The sequence below is a fragment of the Oryctolagus cuniculus genome, chromosome 20 (assembly GCF_051225735.1).
Source record: "Oryctolagus cuniculus isolate XC-2025 breed Fujian yellow rabbit chromosome 20, ASM5122573v1, whole genome shotgun sequence".
Classification (NCBI taxonomy): Eukaryota; Metazoa; Chordata; class Mammalia; order Lagomorpha; family Leporidae; genus Oryctolagus; species Oryctolagus cuniculus.
The window spans coordinates 55033082-55049719 of NC_142886.1; the positions used below are offsets into that span (position 1 = coordinate 55033082).

At 46.7% G+C, this 16638-nt stretch overlaps 1 protein-coding gene and 3 pseudogenes across 2 annotated transcripts in view; all 4 read right to left on the reverse strand.

Moving 5' to 3' along the window:
• LOC149120243 (immunoglobulin heavy variable 3-23 pseudogene) overlaps nt 1-16638 on the reverse strand; it is a 393977-nt pseudogene that overhangs the window by 129027 nt on the left and 248312 nt on the right. The gene's annotated exons all lie outside the window — the stretch shown is intronic.
• The window catches only part of LOC100353328 (immunoglobulin heavy variable 3-11), a 226253-nt gene that overhangs the window by 100393 nt on the left and 109222 nt on the right, over nt 1-16638 (reverse strand). The window lies entirely within an intron of this gene.
• Nucleotides 3513-4220, reverse strand: LOC138847319 (immunoglobulin heavy variable 3-11 pseudogene; annotated as a pseudogene).
• LOC103345969 (immunoglobulin heavy variable 3-66 pseudogene) lies at nt 15825-16365 on the reverse strand (annotated as a pseudogene).

The following is a 16638-nucleotide window of genomic DNA, read 5'->3' on the forward strand; positions in this document are numbered from 1 at the left end:
GAAAAATACCTAAAAAGCAAGACCTGAGACTGTAAAGTTCTAGAAGAAAACACTGGACAAAAGAAGCTGACATTGGTTTGGGCAATGACATTTTGATAATCTCCAAAGTACAGGCAACCAAGCAAAAATAGGCAAAAGATAATGGATCCAACAACAGAGCTCCTGTGTAACAAAGAGAGTGATTGAAGAACAAGGAGTCGCCTGCAGTTGGGCAGAAAGTATTTTCTGATCACACATATGGGAGCCAATGTTGTGGCCCTGCAGGTTAAGCTGCCATACCTACTATGCATGCATCACACAGGAGCATGGGTTCAGATTCTGCTTGCTCCACTTCAAATCCAGCTCCCTACTAATGGACCTGGGTCAAAGATGACCCAAGTGTTTGTCCCCTTCAAGCCATGTGGGAAACCTAGAGAATGTTCCTGGGTCCTGGCTTCAGCCTCAGCCATTTCCAGCCTTTGCAGCCATTCAGGAAGGAAACCAGTGGATGGAAGATTCTCTCTTCATCTCTTTGGGTGTTTCTCTCTTGCTATAAACTGCCTTTGAAATAAAAGATATTTAAAGTAAAAGACAGATACTTACACATATGCTTAGGAGCCTAGATCCAAATGTTGAATGACATCTTACAACTGAATCACAAGGGAAGAAATCAATCGTTTAAATGTAGTGACTGATTGGCTGGCGATGCAGCTCACTAGGCTACTCCTCCACCTGCTGTTCCGGCATTCCGGGTTCTAGTCCCGGTCAGAGTGTCAGATTCTGTCCCGGTTGCTCCTCTTCCAGTCCAGCTCTCTGCTGTAGCCCGGGAAGACAGTGTAGGATGGCCCAAGAGCTTGGGCCCTGCACCCGCATGAGAGACTGGGAGGAGGCGCCTGGCTCCTGGCTTCAGATCGGCACAGCACGCTGGCTGTAGCGGCCATTTGCGGGGTGAACCAATGGAGGGAAGACCTTTCTCTCTGTCTCTCTCTCTCTCACTGTATAACTCTGCCTGTCTAAAAAAAATGTAGTTACTGATAAGGTGGGTGACAGGACTGGCCTTGAAGGTATCACGTGGGATTCCTGCCTCCCGTTTAGGATGCTTAGGTTTATGTCCAAATTTTGGGTCTATTTCAGACTCTTGCCAATGTGCACTCTGGGAGCAGTACGAGAAGCCTGAGTTAATCCCATGTGTGAGACCTGCTCTGAAATCATGCACCTGGCTGTGATCTGACCGAATCCAGCTTTTATGGGCATCTGGGAAGTTACCCAGGATTCAGTAGATCACTGTCTGTCAGTCTCTGTTGCTTTGTCTTTTTGGACAAATAAACACATACAAGTTTTAAAAGAGGTAAAAGTATATCTGTAATTTTTTGAAGAAAATATACAAAGGCAAACGTATAAAAATGCTTTAAATCTGAGATCATCATGCATGTCCATGTTAGAAGCACAACGAGACAGCCCATCCCTCCTGGTAGACTGAGTATCATCAGACATACCAGAGCTGACAAGTCTTGTGCAGGAAGAGAGAGAAGAAAACCCTGGTACAAGGCTGAAGTCAGGTAAGTTAGTAAAGCTTCCATGGAAAACATCAAAAGCTGAGAAATACAATTATCACAGGATCCTCAAACACTGTTGCCTGGTAGAAGAAACATGAAATCCCAGGGAGGTGCCCAGGGGATCCACAGCCACTGTGGCAAACACCTCTGCAGTTCCATGTACAATTAATGCAGCATAATTCACGAGAGCTCACACATATAATCCAGTGAAATTTCCACTGAAGATGGAATGGATAATGGGACAAGTGGAAAGGGTTATACTTTAACAGGAAGTTTATATGGCAGTAAAGAGTAAGAAGGACAGAGCTTCAGGCCGGCAGGATCCACACATTGAGGGATCTGCTGTACAGCATGGTGACAGCAGTTAAGGGAATATTGTATCTACAGAATTCCAAAACAGGAGACAGATGCCATTCTACATGAGACATGTGCATGTGGGGAGCAACCGAGACTAGACTAAATTACTGGAACTGCTAAGACTAATTCTATGCATCTGATCTCCCACCATATGGCTCTGAGAGAGAATAAACAACTACCACACAGCTGCCTCACCAATTCGACTAACAAGCTGCAGAAGCTGATCCCGCTCCTGATTGGAGGAGAGCAGCGTGCTCAGAGCGTGGGGAGAGAACGCCAGCAGAGTTGGGATTGGTGGAAGAGGACTATAAAGGAGGAGAGAGAGACAACATGCAGGAGGAACATCTGAGCAACCCCTGAGAGAGCCAGCCGGCGGTGTGCTGCTCCTTCCCAGAAGGAGGGGGGAGCGGCAGCAAACCCAGGAAGGGCCGGGCAAAGACAACAGCGCAGGGTCCGGTGTCGTTCCTCCGCAAGTGGGGGAGCGACAGTGTGTTTTGCGATGAGCATGTCAATAACTCTGACTTCATAATTCCACTCAATTTGATACATTCATTTTTCAACACATATCATTGTACCTCATATGTCTATATTCACTTATTATTCATCAAACAGTCATGACAGGAAAGGGAAGAATGGCAAATAGTGAAAATTCTGTTCTCTAAAACTGAATCATCACCTACTGTCTTCCAGGGTGCATTGTCAGTACAAGTGTGGGAAATGTGTAAATGGTCTCTGTCCAGGACTCTGATATGCAGCTTGGGTGTCTCCCTTTCTAAAACTGATCTAAGACTGCAAATGGATTAATGACACCACTGAGCATAGACACGGAGTGAAGAGCAGGGACTCTGGAGAAATGGTCTCTGGGACTGGCTCTTCCTGCAGCTGTGATTCAGCCTCAGGACACTGGGCATCATGCTGGAGCCACAGACACAGCTCCCGGTGATGTGGACTCCAGCCCCAGAGTGCACAGCCACTGTGTGTCCCACTTTCTGCTCTGCTGAACCACAGCAGGTGCAGGGGGTCCCAAGACACTGGAGCAGAACCAGATCAGCTGGAAGTGCACACCCAGCACTTTCCATTCAGTTATGACCTTGACTGCTGATGTCCAGTGCATTTCCCTTCTGAGTTCAGGCAGGGAGCCCTAATGGAGGGTCCCAGGACCTAGAGGATGAGGAAGTCCCTGTAGGCTTCCCAGGTGCCTACAGAAGCTCAGCCTGAGACACAGCTGAGCTGCAAGTACATTCCTGAGTGCTGTGACGTTCACACAGGGACCACAGACTGTTTTAGGATTAAAGGAAAAATGGAGATCGGGTATAAAGACTGTGCAACCTGTGGAACAGCCACCTTTTAAAATAAGATGGTTGGTTCATTTTAGCACATAGGCTACTCTGACAGGAGCAGTTTGATGACATATATAATTGAGGTTAACAAATCAAGTCTCTGGCTCAGCTCTCTCTGAGTTTTAAGGGAAAACTAAAATTGTCCTAAAGTCGGCAGTGTTTGAGGGCACTGTCCTGAGTCAGACTTGAACACACTCATGAGGTCCTCGGAGAGTCCCACATCTCTGACCCTGGTCACCACTGTCATCGTTCACGAACCTGAATTTTTTCATATAGGACTTCATCCTGTCACATCAAACTTCTCTATGTCAGTGAAGTCAGTGGCGGGGACAGAATCATAAAAGTAGCAGTCTTCCCTCAGAACTGTAGGAGAGGAAACCCCAATTCCCTGACAGGTAACCAGGGCTTAATTTCCCTCTGCACCTGTGCAGGACCATATTCTGAGCTTAATGCATCGTGTGCACTCCCTGGTGGAACCGTGCGTCCCTGCAGGGAAGTTTGTGTCCGGGCTCAGCCTGAGGGCCCCTCACTGTGTCTCTGACACAGAAATACATGGCTGTGTCCTCGTCTGTCAGACTGTTCATTTGCAGAAACACCGTGTTCTGGGCGTTGTCGCTGGAGATGGTGAATTGGGTCTTCACGGAGTTCGCGTAGTTTGTGATACCAAACCAAGATAAATGTATGCGATCCACTCCAGCCCCTTCCCTGGAGCCTGGCGGACCCAGCTCATGCCATAGCTACTGAAGTAGATTCCAGAGGCTTTGCAGGAGAGTTTCAGGGATCCTCCGGCTGGACCAGACCCCCTCCGGACTCCTTCAGCTGCTCCTGACACTGGACACCTGCAAACACAGACGTCCTGGTCAGGACACTGTCACTCACACTCTCTGTGTTTCTCACTCACGTCCTCTCCCAGACTCAGTGCCCCGTGTTCTCCATCATTACCTTTGAGCACAGCGACCAGGAGAAGCCAGCGCAGCCCAGTCTCCATGGTGAGCGTCTGTGTTGAGTGCGCTCACTGAGTGGACACCTGGGAGTCCTGGGGCTGGAGCTCCTGTGCCAGATCTGCAAGGTGAGGGCTGGGCTGGTTTTCATGGGCAGAGGGAGGCCCTATTTGCATGTGCTGCCCCTGTATAGCAGGCATGGGGTTGTGCACTTCAGAGAGCACAGGTTTCTGGCAGAGCACAGTGTCCCCTGGTGTTTGGTAGCACAGGTAACGACACAGAACATATGATTCTTTCCATGATTCTGTACAGTTATGATTTCAGGACATCTTAGTTTTGATGCAGGTCATTGTGCCTAGTGACATCAGCCAGGGCATGAAGGATGGGTGCCTCTTGTGTTTCTCATGTGTGGAAGCTCACACGCAGGATAAGAAGTTGGTTTTGTGTGTTCCTTGATGTAAGCACTGGGTCCTGGTGGCCATGATGGAATGTCGTGAAAGGGGGAAAGTTCTAGCAGTAACAAACTGCCAACTGCAGGGCTCACAGCACGTGCAAGAAATGATGGATAATAATATACTCCACCACTAGGTGCCATTTATGAAACATCGGTGCTGCATTTGTACACTGAGAATGAATGCGCAGAAATGGAGAAAGCATCACTGTGGTGCAGCAGGTGAATCCACTGCCTGTGATGCCTGCATCCCATAGTGCTGTGTGTTCCTGTTCCAGCTGCGGCACTTCCAATCGTCTCTTGCTGATGCACCCGGGAGAGCAGAAAAGCATGGTCCTAGTATTTGGCCTCTGCACCCACGTGGGAGACCCCGAAGAAACTCCTGTCTCCTGGTGTCACTGTCATCTGGGCGATGAACCAGCAGATGGAAGAACTTGTCTCTGTGTCTTTCCCTCTCTCTGTGTAACACTGACTTTCAATAAATAATAAAACTTTTTCTTAAATATTCCATATGTAGTATCAACAAATCTTTTAAAATCTTGGAGAATATTTAGGAACATAACAATATTATTGTTTTTTATTTTTAATTTTTTAAAATTTATTTTTTAAGGAATACAAATTTCACTCATACAGCTTTAGGAATATAGTGATTCTTCCCAGCATTCCCACCCTCCCATCCACTCTCTCACCCCTCCTCCTCCTCCTCTCACCTTGCCATTCCCATTCTCCATTAAGATTTATTTTCAATTAACTTTGTACACAGAAGACCAACTCTATACTATGTAAAGATTTAAACACACACACACACACACACAAATACAAGAACTGTTTGAGAACTGGTTTTACAGTTAACTCTCATAATAGAACTCATTGAGGATGGAGGTCCTGCTTGGGGAGTTAGTGCACAGTGAGACCTGTTGTTAATTTAACAATAAACACTCTTACATATGATGTCAGTGACCACCTGAGACTCTTGACATGAGCTGCTTAGGCTATGGAAGCCTTTTGAGTCCACAAACTGTCAGTATTTGGACAAGACCATAAGTAAAGTGGAAATTTTCTTCTCACTTTAGAGAAAAGTACCTTCTTCTTTGAGGCCACTTCTTTCCCCTGGGTTCTCACTTACAGAGATCCTTTAGGCAGAACATTTTTGCCACAGTGTCTTAGATTTCCATGCCTGAAATGCTATCACGGCTTTTCAGCCAGACGAGGTTGACTTAAGGGCTGATTCTGAGGTCAGAGTGTTACTTAAAGTGATTGTCATTCAATGAGTCTGCTGTGTGGACTTCTTCCCATGTTGGCACTTTCTGTCCTTTATAATTCTATTTATATTATTACCAGGCATTGATCCTATTTATATGATCACTTTCACAATTTATCCTATCTAAATCTTCATGTTAACACTTAATATGATCACATTAACAATTATGATGACGTTTTTACCACTAAGCTATTGGGACTTGGAGTCCCACTCATGTTTTTAAACTGCACCCTCAGAAGTAAGTCTGTAGGAAAGTATGCAGAACTATACAGCTTTGCAGTTACCAAATTCCTCCTCCCATGCTTATTTCCATCCTTATTTTTTACTGGGATCAATTTTCAATTGACTTTATGCACGTATGATTGACTCTATGTTAAGTAAAAGTTCAAAAAATAGTAGGAAGAAAAATAACCAAAAACCAAAAAAAAAAAAAAACCTGTTCCTCGACAGTTAAGACAAGGGCAGTTCTAGTTATCCATTCTTAAAGTATCTATTTCACTTCTCTAGATTTCCTTTTAGGTTCTCTGTTAGTTCTCACCTATCAGGAAGAACATGTGGTATTTGTCCCTTTGGGACTGGCTTATTTCACCAAGTATGAGCTTTTCTTGATTCATCCATTGTGTTGCAAATAACTGGATTTCATTGTTTTTACCACTGTGTATTATTCCAGGTATAAATATCCCATAATTTCTTTATCCAGTTTTTGGTTGATGGGCATTTAGGTTGATTCCATTTCTTAGTTATTTTGAATTGGTTGCAATAAACACGGAGGTACAGATAACTTACTTTGGGTAGTGAATTCATTTCCCCTGGGTAAATTCCCAGGGGTGGGGTTCATGGATCATATAGTAGGTCTATATTCAGAGTCTTGAGGTATCTCTATACTGTCTTCCATGGTGGCTTTACCAGTTTGCATTCCTACCAACAGTGGATTAGGGCACCTTTTTCCACACATCCTCATCAGCATTTGTTGTTTGTTGATTTCTGTATGAAGCTGTTCTGGCTGGGGTGAGGTGAAACCACATTGTAGTTTGGATTTGCATTTCCCTGACAGCTAGTTATCCTGAACATTTTTTCATGTGTCTGTTGGCCACTTGGACTTCCTCTTTTGAAAAATGTGTAAGTCCTTGGCCCATCTCTTAACTGGGTTATTTGTTATGTTGTTGTGGAGTTTCTTAATCACTTTGTAGATTCTGGTTATTAATCTATATCAATTGCATAGCTTACAAATAATATCTCCCATTATGCAAGATGCCTCTTTACTTTCCTGAGGGTTTGTTTTTTTTTTTTTTTTTTTTTTTGCTGTACAGAGACTTCTCAATTGGATGTAATCCTATTTATTAGTTTAGGTTTTGACTGCCTATGCCCCTGAGTTCTTTTCCAAGAACTCTTTGCCTATTCCAATGTCTTGCAGCATTTCCCAAATGTTCTCTAATAATTGGATATTGTAGGGTCATAGATTTACACCTTTATACTATGTTGAGTGGATTTTGTGTAAGGTGTAAGATAGGGGTCTGAAAATCTGATAAGAATAAAATTCAAAGTAAAGTAGTGTAGGTATATCATCTTTGACACAACTGTGAGTATATCAGTCTTAACTGTGTTATCAAATTTCATGGAAATACAGGAAATAAAACATTAAAATTTGCACTGTTTAAGATGCGTTCATCCACCAAAGGAGAGCCTGTGTCTCATGTGTGTCACTGGCTCCCAATACCACTTTCCTGCTCCTGCAGCCCCAGGAATCAGAAGTTTATGGGAGGACATTTGGGCCCTGTCACTCTTGTGGATGTGCCGGATTGTTGTCCGGAAACTGGGTGAGGCTGGGAAGCAGAGCTGGCCGGAGTGACACTTGGGAAAGTGCAGTGCATGGGAGTGTCTCTCTCTCTTTTTCTTTGCCTCATATGGGAATAACTGAAAGTTAAAACTTGAGTTACTGAAGGGTCTCTCTAGAGGTCGTATTCCCCACATGCAGGCAGCAACCCTCATGGCCTTGCCCCCTCCCTAGAGCCCCTCTCAGTGGGATCACTGGGTGGTGAGATCCCTACATGCATGATGGGAGGCTCCGTGCATCAAGTATGGAGGGTAAGTTCCACCTAACATGCAGCCTTCAGCTGCTCAGTTGGAGAGACCACACACGCACACCAAGCAGTGCTGGCTCTGCTCACGGCTCTGCAGGAACAGCATCCTCAGCCTCAATACCCCAGACCCTGCTCCTCTGTGTCCACTGAGTAGGAAAGTGATTCACCTGCAGGAGGAAACCATCATGACCAATGTCCTGGTGAAATCCTGTAGAAAATGTTAGTGAGCAGAGTCCACCCCAGACACTGTGCCAGCACTGATCTCCCAAGACACAGAAGTCTGCATCTTCAGGGGATGGCTCCACCCCCAAAGCTGAGGACTGGGGAGAAGAAGCATGACACGTGGGGAAGTGACAGTCAGGACAGGGTCCAGCAGCAGAGGGAGAGGACCTGGTGGAGGAGTGGGCTCTGCTGTGCAGGAGGGTAAGTAGAGGTGGAAGGGCCACACAGCTGGGACCCAGTGCCTGCAGCAGAACACTGAGTCAGGAGGTCTGATCAGGTCTCCTTGCCCCCTTGCATCCTCCACACTGACCACCACTGAGTAAAACCAGCACAGGTGCCTGGGAGCTGTGGAATGATGTCGCCTCTGGGGAGTGCATCCAGTGACGACTCCCACCATGAGTAGATTCAATGTCAGGGCCTCATGGAGGAAGCTGAGGTCCCCAGTGCCCCTAACAGAACCACATGGAATGCTGGGAGCAGCCTGCTGGGGGTGGATGTGGTTTGTCCTCACCCCAACATAACAGCACTGACAGGGGGTGCATGGTCTTGATGTTTACATAAAAAGCATTGAACAACCAGGATCTGACATCAGATGCAAAGTCCATTGTACAGCTACTAGAAGGAAACATAGGGCAAAATCTCCCTGATAGTAGTCTGGCCTTGATTTTTCTTTTAGATCCCCAAAGTTCATGCAATGTAAGAAAACATTTTCAGATGATGTTGCATAGACTACAGAGCTTCTGCACTGTAAGTGGACCGATGATAAGTGAGCAGCCTACACACAAGGGAAGTAACTATTTACATACCATATGCATGATGAATAGCCTGTATCCCAAAGAAATAAAAAGGAAATCTCTGTAAGCGCTGGATAAATAAAATGAGCTGTAAAAATAAAATGAACCGTCTGTATCAGCTGTTATAAATATAAATAAAAAATTGTCTGTGTGTTTAGAACTGGTCCCAAGTCTTCTGCAGTCTCAAATAACTATGATAGACAATTAGCTTCTTCATCCTGAATGACAGGTTCTGTGTCATCAGGCCTACAATTGGTGTAGAAGCAAACCTCTCTGATCTGCTTGTGGCTGAGGTGTGTGTTTTAGGTGAGCTCCCAAGATGACCACAGGGGAAGTGGGGGGAGCTCTGCGAGTGAGGCCTAGTGGGGTTTGTTCATTTCTGGGGAATCTTCTATGGAGGAGATCACAGTAGATCTCCTGGGTCCCCAGCTTCAGCACAGAGCACAGTGCTGCTAGAGTCAGCCCTGGTCTCGTCTGACGTCCTGTGTGGGGATGGGGTCCCTCCCATCCCTGTTCACAATATTAGGATGGCTGATGACTGCATGATGTTCACAATATTAGGAAGCCTGATGGCACAACATTCTCACTGTCTGATCCTGGACTTGCACCCTTATAGCTGTGAGCTCAATAAACCTTTTTGCTCCATACACCTCCTTTCCGGGGTACTCCATTATGGAATCAACAGGTGGAATAAAACAATCGAAGAGCCACACACTAGCCAATGCTCTGTTCCTACCTGAAACAGAGACTCAGCTGTGTTTACAGAATTAGACAGAGCCACTCAGAAATCGTCATCTCTATATCAGCTGAGGGAATTGCTTTGGTTCTGTAAGAATCCTACATGAGAGAACAATTGCAATTTTGCAGGAAACATTTTGCCAACACATGGGGTTGATGCTGTTATTCTGGTGAATGACAGAAAATTTGTTTACTCCTGGTGATTATGAAGTTGAGAGAAAGCAAGGACTGATTTTTCTCTTTTGTATTCTTTTAAAGACTTGGTTATTTATTTGAAAGGCAGAAATACAGAGTGGCAGATGCAGAGAGAGAGAAAGTGGTCATCCATCTGCTGCTTCTATACACAGCTGGGCACCAGGGCAGGGATGGGCCAATCTGAATCCCGGAGCCAGGAGGTTCTTCAGGTTCTCCCATGAGGGAGCAGGGGCACAGGAACTTGGGCCACCTTCTGCTGTTTCCAAGGCCAGAGCAAAGCCCAGGATTGGGTGTCTCATCCAGGATTTGAAACAGCACACATATTGGAAGATGGAAACGAGGACTATTTTGTGTTGGAGGAAGGAGTCGGGGTCTCTGGACACACAGTCTCTGGGGCAGGCGCCTCAGGCAGCAGGGATGCAGCTCCAGGGTTGGAATATCCTCCTAGACTCACAAGGACACAGTCCAGAACCAACTGGACTCTAGTGCAGACCTCACTGGGCTGTCCCACTTGCTGGTCTCCCTGAGATGGAGACAAGGCCAGCAGAGTGTGGGGAATAAGACCTCTCCACACCCAGTGTTTTCCATGAGTCTGACCCCTTGCACTACCAACGGCCACCTCTGCTTGCAAATGAGAGCAGGTCCGGGGATCCCAGGAGACGTGAGTGAGGAAGAGCAAGCAGGAGTTCTAGGAGCCACAGCCTGAGCCACCCCTGAGCTGCAGGTTAATCCCTGACCTGGGGTTTGGACCACGTGGACCTCAACCTGTGAGTTCAGGGTGAGGAAGTGAAAAGGAGACGAGGGCACAGCTGCAGAGAATGGACACGGGAGCCCCAGGGAACAGGAGCACGGGGTCAGCTCACCCCTCAGGGGCCCAGCTGTGCAGGGGGGGAGGGCATGGATGTGAAACACTGCAGCATCCATAGCCCCTGACCGGCTCTACACTGCCCCTGGGCTCTCAGCAGGGTCCCAGATGACGTCATCAGAGAATACCACGGGGCACACTCCAGAGACAGACCCCGAAAAGCCTCCCCGTGTGCCCAGAGCTCACTCAGGTCTCAGATGCTGGGGACCCCAGAGATGTCAATCATTCCTTCAAAACGACTCCATTTTCTTCATGTGACGTCTTACCATGATACCAAAACTTCTGCTCTGTGATCGGTGTTAGGGACAGAATCATCCATCAAGAATTGGAACGTAGGAAACGGTTACACCAAACCCAAATTTCCTGAAGGAATCAGCGATTCACCTCCCACTGCATCTGGGCGCGGGTTGAGTCTGCTCAGTGTGTGTTGTGCGCCCCCTGGTGGAGACGCGCGCCCCTGCAGGGAGGTTTGTGTCTGGGCTCAGTGTGAGGGCCTCTCACTGTGTCTCTGGCACAGAAATAGGCCTCCCCCGGACTCATCTAGCTGCTGACACTGGACACCTGCAAACACAGACGTCCTGGTCAGGACACTGTCACACACACTCTCTGTGTTTCTCACTCACGTCCTCTCCCAGACTCAGTGCCCTGCGTTCCCCATCATTACCTTTGAGCACAGCGACCAGGAGAAGCCAGCGCAGCCCAGTCTCCATGGTGAGCATCTGTGTTGAGTGTGATCACTGAGTGGACACCTGGGAGTCCTGGGGCTGGAGCTCCTGTGCCAGAGCTGCAGGGTGAGGGCTGGGCAGGTTTTCATGGGCAGAGGGAGGCCCTGTTTTCGTGTGCTGCCGCTAGATAGCAGGCATGGGGTCAGACGCCCCAGACAGGACAGTGCCCAGGGCAGATGTGGTGTCCTGTGGTGTAGGTTGATGGCTATGATAGGATTCAGATCATATAAATCTTTACATTATCATTGTTGTTTAAACAATTGAAGGCAATGACCTTGTTTCATTTTAATATGTGTGTATCCTTAATAATCCAGTGTTAGCATGTCCTTCATTTTTAAAATAACCATTGGTTCATTTTTAACTATTTGAATAACATTGGAATAGTGACAGTGAGAGAAGGGGTGAGAGAAAGAGAAATGTAGAGATGGACAGAAAAGGTGACAAAGGGAGATTTCCACCTTTGATTGACAGCCCCAGACATCCCAAGTGCCTACAACATCGAGGACTTAGCCTTTCTAAAACCTGGAGCCCAAAACGGCAACTTTGTTTCCCACGTCAGTGGTAGGGGCTCATTCACTTGTAGTGTCATCTACAGTTTTCCAAAATGCATTATCAGAAAAAGTGTGGGAAGTCGTGTGGCTGAATGATTCATTCTGATGGGAACACGGGTGTCCCTAGTGGGCACTTTGCCAATTTTGTCCTAATGCCTGCCTCCCACTTTTAAACAGATAAAAGACTGCAAGTGGATTCTTTTTAGGTTAACTATGTTTTGTTTCCTTGTTCATCCATTGACTTATTTAACACTCGTCATGAACACAGAACACTGTGCTTGCTAGTGGGGTTTGTGTGCTATTGGAATCTGTGTGTTGTAGAAATGGGCACAGATCAACTCATTGTCATTCACATTTCCACCTCCTTTCCTACACTCTGAGTTGGAGGGGCCTGGAGGCCTCAGTTCTGATTATTTGTGGAACCTGTCGTGGGTTGTGGTGAACTGAGTCAGCCCACTGTGGTGTGGGCAGAATTATTCCTTCCTGTGAGTGCTTTGTGCCCTGGTATCAGCTGCCCTGTGTTCCCCCTCTTCCCTGTGTCTAGTAACCATGACTCTGAGTTCAGCTCAAGCACTGGATAGAAGTCACTGTGTCACAATTCACCCACAGTCCTGGGTTCAGGTAATGCAGCTGTGTTCACAATAGTTCCGTCTACAATAAAGTAAAAGGTACCTAAAACAGTGAATGCAGTCTGTTACATTTGACATGGAATATTATTCAGTGTTAAGAAGGAGGTTGTTTGGTCATTAGGAAATCATTGGTCAGCCTTGAGCATAATATGCTAACAGAAATAATGCAGGTACATGTGGACACATAGTATGTGACATTAGTTATACATGCAGTCCACAAGCTTGAACTCACAGAGGCAGGAAGTGCAATGGTGATCACTGTCTACCATGACCCAAGTGTTTGTCCCCTTCCAGCTCTGTGGGAAACTGGGGGAAGTTCCAGGCTCCTGGCTTCAGGCTCAGCCATCCCAGCCTTTGCAGCCATTCAGGAAGAAAAGCAGTGAATGGAAACTTCTCTCTCCATCTGTTGATAGCTTTATCTCTTGCTATAACACTGCCTTTCAAATAAAATAAATACTTAAAATAAATGAAAGATTAATTATACATATGGTTAAGAGCCTATTTCCAAATGTTGAATGAACTCAAGCCACTGATCCCAAGGGAAGCAATCAATTCCTTAAATGCAGTGATGATAAGGTGGTGACAGGAGCAGCACTGGAGTGAGCCTGAGGGATTCCTGCCTCCCGTGTCAGGATGCTAAGTGCTGTGCCCTAGTTTGGTTCCAGTGTCAGATTCCTGCCTAAGCCCCTCTGGGAGGCAGTAGGTGAAGTTCCAAGTACTGCCATGTGGACACCTGGACAGAATTCCAAGCACATGGCTGTCACCTAACCCAGCTGAAGCTTTTGTAGCCATCTGGGAAGTGATCAGGAATTAGAAGATCACTGTCAGTCTCAGTCTCTTTGCCTTTTTGAAAAAATATGTAAATACAAATATCAAAATAAGTGAAATAGTATCTTTAACTTTTTAAAAAAGATATAAAGGCAACATATAAAATGATATATTGGGCCCATCATGCATGTCCATAATAGATGCACAATGAGACATCCCATCCCTTCTGTTAGAATGAGTATTATCCTACAATCCAGAGCTGACAATCCATGTGGAGGAAGCTGGAGATAACTCTGGTGCAAGATTGGAGTCAGGTAAACAAGTAAAATTATTAGGGAAAATCATCAAAACTGAAACAGAATTATCACAGGCTCTTCAAACACCATTTTTGAGTAGAAGGAATATGAAATCCCAGGGAGGTGTCCAGGGGAACCGCAATCAATGTGGCAAACACCTCTGCTCTTCCATGTTCAACTAATGCAGCATCATTCACAAGAGTTCACACATACAATCCAGTGAAATATTCATGAAGAAAGAATCAACAATGGAACAAATGGACAAAATTATATTTAACAGGAAGTTTATATGGCAGCAAAGATGAGGAAATTCTGTATTTTGGACAACTCGGATGATCCTGGAGAATAATGTCCAAGGATAATGTGTCAGGGTAAGTACACTCTGCTAACCATGCAGGACAAGAAGACAAATAATACGTGATGCTGGATACATGGGATAAAAGGATGAAGTCACAGAGGCAGGAAGTACGATGGTGAAGACCAACGTCTGAGCAAGGGAGGAGCAGAGGAGACGCTGGAGCAAGGTCAGAGTTCCAGTCCCACAGGATCCACACACTGAGGATCTACTGTACAGCATGGTCACAGCAGTGAAGGGAATATTGTGTCTACAGAATTCCAAAACAGGAGACAACTGGCATTCTACCATGGAAACATGTGGTTTTCTGATGAGCATGTCAGTAAGTCTGCCTTCATAAAAACTCAATTTGATACATTTATTTATCAACACATATCATTGTACCTCATATGTCTATGTTTTGGTATTATATATCAAACACTTATGTAAAGGAAATGATTAAATGATCAAAAATGGAGATTCAACACTCTGAATACTGGTGTAGTGCTTTCCAGTATTTTCCAATATTTTATGGAGATGATAAATAATTTCCAGTGGAATCAAGCTTGGCAGCTAGAACCCAGGAGCTTGGAACTGCATCAGTGTTCCCCCCTTGGTGATGGGGTCTCATAACACATCCATCATCTACTGACTTCCAGGGTGCACTGTCAGTTACTAGTCTGGGAAAGTGTGCAAATGGGCTGTGTCCATCACTCTCATATGCAGCCTGGGTGTCTCCCTCTCTAATACTGCTGGAAGTCTCCAAATGCATTGATGACCCCAGTCAGCATAGACATGGAGTGAAGAGCAGAGACTCTGGACACACGGTCTCCGAGACTTGCTCTTCCTGAAGCTGTGATTCAGCCTCAGGACACTGGGCATCATGCTGGAGCCACAGACACAGCTCCCCGTGATGTGGACTCCAGCCCCAGAGTGCACAGCCACTGTGTGTCCCACTTTTTGCTCTCCCTGAACCACAGCAGGTGCAGGGAGTCCCACAACACTCAACAGAATCAGATCAACTGGAAGTGCACACCCAACACTTTCCATTCAGTGATGACCTTGACTGCTGATGTAAAGTGCATTTCCCGTCTGAGTTAATGCAGGGAGCCCCCCAGGAGGGTCCCAGTACCTAGAGAATGAGGAAGTCGCTGTAGGCTTCCCAGGTGCCTTCAGAAGCCCAGCCTGAGACACAGCTGAGCTGCAAGTACATTCCTGAGTGCTGTGACGTTCACACAGGGACCACAGACTGTTCCAGGATTAAAGGTGGCCACATTCTGTGCAAAGTGAGTGTGGATCACCCACAGTTTAAAATAAAATGTCAGTTCAGTCCGCACACAGGCTACTTTGACAGGAAGAGAAGGAAATAGTTGAGGTTTAACAGACCAGAGATCCTGGCTCAGCTGTCTCCAGGATATAAAGGGAAAAAATTGTCCTAGAGTCGGCAGCGCCCTGAGGACACCAGCACGAGTTAGACTGGAAAAGACTCACGAGATCCTCACAGATCCCCATGATATCTAATCGCAGTGAGGATAGTTGTCAGTCATGAACCCGAAATTGTCACGTAGGACTTCTTCCTTCTATTCAAAGTTTCTATCCGTCAGTGCAGTCAGTGGCAGGGACAGAATCATAAGAGTAGAACCATTTCTTCAAATGTGCTAGAGGAGAGGAAACCCCAATTCCCTAACAGGAAACCAGGGCTTATTGTCCCTCTGCACCTACCCATGACCAGAATATATATTCAGTGCGTTTTGTGCGCCCCCTGGTGGAGCCGTGCGGCCCTGCAGGGAGGTTTGTGTCTGGACTCAGCCTGAGGGCCCCTCACTGTATCTCTGGCACAGAAATAGGTGGCCATGTCCGCGGCTGTCAGACTGTTCATTTCAAGATCCACCATGTTCTGGGCGTTGTGGCTGGAGATGGTGAATCGGCCATTCACCCAGCTTGCGTAGTTTGTGCTTCCGTAACTATCAATACATGCGATCCACTCCAGCCCCTTCCCTGGAGCCTGGTGGACCCAGCACATTGCATTGCTACTGAGGGTGAATCCAGAGCCTTTGCAGGAGAGTTTCAGGGATCCCCCAGGCTGGTACAGGCCTCCCCCGGACTCCTTCAGCTGCTTCTGGCACTGGACACCTGCAAACACAGACCTCCTGGTCAGGACACTGTCACACACACTCTCTGTGTCTCTCACTCACTTCCTCTCCCAGACTCAGTGCCCCGCGTTCCCCATCATTACCTTTGAGCATAGCGACCAGGAGAAGCCAGCGCAGCCCAGTCTCCATGGTGAGCGTCTGTGTTGAGTGGATCACTGAGTGGACACCTGGGAGTGCTGGGGCTGGAGCTCCTGTGCCAGAGCTGCAGGGTGAGGGCTGGGCAGGTTTTCATGGGCAGAGGGAGGCCCTATTTGCATGTGCTTCCCCTATATAGCCAGCCTTGGGGTTGTGCACTTCAGATAGGACAGGTTCCTGGCAGAGCACAGTGTCCTCTGGTGTTTAGTAGCACAGGTAACGACACAGAACATATGATTCTTTCCATGATTCTGTACAGTTATGTTT